General features: G+C 43.7%; 1 long non-coding RNA gene across 1 annotated transcript; it reads right to left on the reverse strand.

The window, feature by feature from the left end:
• Positions 1-808: 808 nt before the first annotated feature.
• On the reverse strand, positions 809-4255 carry LOC106938995 (uncharacterized). Its single transcript, XR_001422739.1, has 2 exons — positions 2897-4255; positions 809-1179 (listed from the first exon to the last, which is right to left on the reverse strand). It is a non-coding gene; the product is annotated as an uncharacterized LOC106938995 (long non-coding RNA).
• Between the last annotated feature and the right edge of the window lie 454 nt (positions 4256-4709).

Consider the following 4709-nt stretch of genomic DNA (forward strand, 5'->3'; position numbering starts at 1 on the left):
AAGCTCCCAGCTCCCTCTGGTAGAGGACCCGAGCTCAGAGGATGAAAAAGAGACCACCCGCAGAGGGTGAGAAGGGAATTTTTTTTATATAAAAGTCGGGTCAAGTTGGGGGAGGTTTTCTGTCTGAACTGTGTACCGATCGCAGTTTTCTGGCCGATCGCCGATTACCAATCTTTAAAAAAAAAAAAAAAAAAAACCCTGACCTGCTGATTCTGATTTTGGCTGATACAAATTTTGCTTTGTTTTGTTTTTTTTGTCTGAAACATCGCTAAATATAGCAAGAAGGTTGCTGAGTCAGCAGCAGTGGGGTGACTGTTGTTAACCTGGTGGGCGAGGCAAAGAGTCACACCTCTCTCACAGCTGAGTTGCCAAGGTAGAAAAGATCAGCTTCACATTTGAGTACCGGCACGTCACAGATTCCCCAAAATGAAGGAAATTGGGGCCGATTCATCGGTGCACCCCTGGGAAATAAAACACTCCACCCCGTTCAAGGACCATGAAGACCTTCTTCCTGATTGTTGTGCTGTTGTTTAACAAGATTACATCGATTTAGTGAAACAGTAAGAGGCATATGAAGGTAGAGAAGTGTGTGTGGGGGGGAGAGGGGGATACTCTGAAATGTGCGATCACAGGACATGCTGGAAAAAACATGGCGAAGAAATGTATCATGGGAGACGTCATCAGCACCGGTGGAAGTCACGCAGCACTTCGGAGGTCAGTGCCAAGGCTGACGACACACTTAGAGATTCAGAGAGAGATCCTGGCTGTGAAAAAAAAAAACTCCATAACCGCACGACACACAAGTCTGTCTGCTTTAGACGTGATTTATTAATCCCTCGCTTTCCTCGTTTAAAACATGCAAACACAACGATACCGTCTTGTGAAACATTTGGCCTCAGGTGTGTGTGTGTGTGTGTGTGTGTGTGTTGCCTCTACTTTTTCCACTGTGATCCCAGCAGCTTTGTGTCTGTGTAAGTGTGTGTATGAGTGGTTGGCTGTTGTAGACATAATGGTCCTAATTTGTTTGACGTCTCCCTGCATTTGCCTCGTGGCTTTCCGTTCCGACTCGCAGGCTTCATCCTTCTTGAAAACAGTCAGCGTTCTGCCCTGATGTTTACTATGGGCCCACATGCTGAGGGAGGGGATCCTTGAAGAACGGCACACACAGCGATGTAGCTCCTGGTTTGGATACATTTTAGCTAGGTTAATTTGTGAATATGAAATTCCAACAACAAGTTAAATAAACAGGAATCAGATTAAGTAAAGAGGCTCCAGAAACATGAAGTTTACGTTCTCACACAGTACAACTACAAACTTTGATCCTTTCAGCCCTATCTGTTTATGTGACAGGGCCGGAACGATTAATCGACTGTTCAAATAATCGTCAACTGCTTCAGTAGTTGATTAATTGTTAGCAGGAGCATTCAGACAAAAAAAAAAAGAGCCATTTGCTGAAAGAGCAACATACTCTGAGCCAAAACTGCACAAAAGACACATACATTTTGCATTTAAAATTTTAAAATAATATGTACCGTATATTCTGGACTATAGAACGCACCTCACTATAGGCCCCACCTACAAAGTTAAAAAAATAAAATAAACTGGAAACGTTCATACGTCGGCTGCAGCGGGCTATAAGCCGCATGGTTCAAAGCGTGGGAAAAAAGTAGTGGCTTAGAGTTTGAAAAATACGGTAAATATGTTCGATCTAAAACTCCTCAAGTGACATAGTTTTAGATTCATATTGGTTCTAAATTTGCTAAGTAAATAAATAACATATTAAGCACCTTTTGCCATCCAGTTACTGATAATGCTAAACATCATCAACAGATCAGCCGAACACTGAATAGATGTTAAATCAAGGTGGAAGGGTTGAACTTTTCATATGTTGATGTTAGCAGCATTATTTAGCTTCCTTCTTTAGCATCCTTTGCTACAAACGATCAAGCGTTCACTATGGAACACTATGTTGTTCGATTTTATTCAATAAAAAGTTTATCATCTTATGCATATAAAAAAAGATTTAATTATTTGTGTATGCGCATTTTTATGCATTTCTAATCATGTATAAAAAGGTGTCAAATGAAAAATTAGCAGAATGTGCTGACATAATACCCAATTAATTGATTAATCGTTAGAACAATCAATAGATTAATCGATAAGTAAAACAATCGCTAGCTGTCACACAGGTGATGAGATCAGCACAAAGTAGTAGTAGGAAGGGGGATGAGCAGCGCCACACAGAGGGTGACTGACAGCGCTAAGACCCGCCTCCTGGCTCTGATTGGTTGTTTCTAGTTAGTGCTGGGAGAAGAGGGAGGAGCTCGATGTCTCACCATGTACCACACTGTCACACATAGCGACAGTTTTGACAAATATGTGAACGAATATTTTTCTATAAATGCTACATACTGCAGCTTTAAGGTGCATTTACTGTAGGTCATAATTACATAGGAAAAAGAGAGAAAAAAAAATGGATCAACCATGATCAATTCTGTTTTGGGTGTGCGATGTGTGTGAGGTGGACGGCTGACCAGGTTTTGTTTGAATTTCAAACCCAGATTAAGAAACCCTGCGCCCCGTCGTCCCTCCCCTCCACCTATTTATTTTTCCATCTCTCCTGCCTAAATGATGTCAATGGAAACAGTGCTATAATGCTATTTATAGACCTTCAATTCACACACACACGCACGCACACACACAAACGTGCATGGCCTGTGTTTGTTCTGCTTATTGCTCGTGCAGCCACACTTCCCTGAGAAGGAGGAAGGAGGTGGGTTGGGGGGGTGATGGGAGAGGTGGGGGCGGGGAGGAGAAGCCATTGAGAGGGACAGGAGCGACATGCGCCCCTGGGTTTTGCTTCTCCTCCTGCAGCCGCCGCTTTTCATTCACTCACCTCCAGCAGTCATTCATTCATCCTTTTCTTTCCCACCTCCCCGACTCACTCATTCACAGAGTTTCTGCAGCAGAACCTGTGAATGGAGAAAGAAGGAGGAGGAGGGGAGGAGGAGGAAGAGGAGGGGAAAAAACGGGTTAAAAAGCAAAGAAGCCACCAGTTCAGCAGCAATGGCCGCCGGTTCACCGTCGGTCGTCGTCTGTGTTCAATAGACCGCATTTGCGAATCAGCGATTTAGGCTGCACGTGGACGCGCATGTTAGTGCGCGCGTGAGATGGGGAAAGTGTTGCTGGGAAAGGGGGTAAATATTGTTTAACCTGGCAAATCTCGCGCGACAACACGACACAGTAGCCCTTGGGTGTTGGGGGGGGGGGGTTCGTCTGGATCTGGACTCTTTCCAAGAGTCGTCCTGTTGACACTCGCCTTCATTTCAGATTACATAAAGTGGAAAGCGGCTTCATGTGAGTCGTTTTAAAGGCTCCGTCCATTTTGCAAATGAAGCGCGCGCGGTTTTGCTGCACAAGCGTGTTTGGCTTGAAAAGGACTCGTGAGTGACAATTTTTTTTTTTAGACTACCTTCTATTTTCTAAAGGCGGCTGTGATAAAAATAAAGCAGTTCGCCCCCCACCCCTCCCATCCCTGAAACCCGTAACGCCCCTCCCAAACCGCTGCTAGTTAGACTCCAACCCGCCCTTCAGCAACACCATCGTGTGAAAATATCTGAGACGAAAACGGCAAGCGATACGGCTGTCATGTCAGTCACCTTAACGGAGTCTGTTAAGATGAACTCGGTCCACCAAAAATGTCCAGTTTATTCTTAAATATGTATGTCTCTGGTTTCTATTTTGGCTTCATCGGTATTTATTTTAGCTTCCCCTCAACCAGCCCAGTCCTTTTGTGCAACATCTCTCGTTTTATTATTGAACAAATCGGTTCGGAGTGCATTAGCTGCACGGAAGATTTTGGTATTTATAGCCAAACTCTGTACATCCACGGCGGTCACACGTGCAGCAGCCGCTTCCCTGCGCTCCAGCTCAAGTTGACATGTTAACACTCACTGGCTGCTATATTTAGCCCAGCCTCAGTGCTGTTACTATTCCCAGCATTGTACATGAGGGGGCGGACGGTAGGGGCTGTGTGTTTTTTTTTCCTCCTCTTCTTTCTAAAAAGGGGAGAAAAAGTTATCTTTTTTTTTTTTTTTTTTCCACAACTGATTCTATTTTTTGCGCGTACATTCCGACCTGCGATCCGCCACTGGCACCGAGTTAGTTCAGGGACGCTGCAGCTAGAGCTGTCACGATTCCGTGAAGAGGAAAAGCAGAAAGAGGCTGAGGCGAGCAGTGAATGGATGGAGGAACAGGCGAGCAGAAGATTATCCGCATAAAAGTAATAAAAGTAATAATAATAATAATAAATTATATATATATATATATCTCAGTGACGTGCGGTGAGGCACTGACTTATGACTTAGACACCATGCATATTATTGTACGGAAATTTCGCGCAAGCATACAACGCTGGAGGGCAAAAAGACTAATCATTTACATGTCATTCATAGCCGCGTTAACTCAGTGAAACTTAGAAATGTAGGTATTGATTTCGTGCTATGATCCACAGCAAAGTTATCTGTATTCGTTAAGCTACGCAGACTCGTTGCCATAGCAACTGACAACAATGCCACTTCATGTTTTAGGATTCAACACCAAAAAACATTCAAGAATTTTGCACACAGAACATTCAGTCGGTTGTTGTAGTATGTTTTAGGCTTAATGTTTAATAAATAAATAATGCTGTGGTAGATTAGCTACCGCTT

The sequence above is a fragment of the Poecilia latipinna genome, unplaced genomic scaffold (genome assembly GCF_001443285.1).
Source record: "Poecilia latipinna isolate Pla-1442-1.1 unplaced genomic scaffold, P_latipinna-1.0 Scaffold2746, whole genome shotgun sequence".
Taxonomy (NCBI): Eukaryota; Metazoa; Chordata; class Actinopteri; order Cyprinodontiformes; family Poeciliidae; genus Poecilia; species Poecilia latipinna.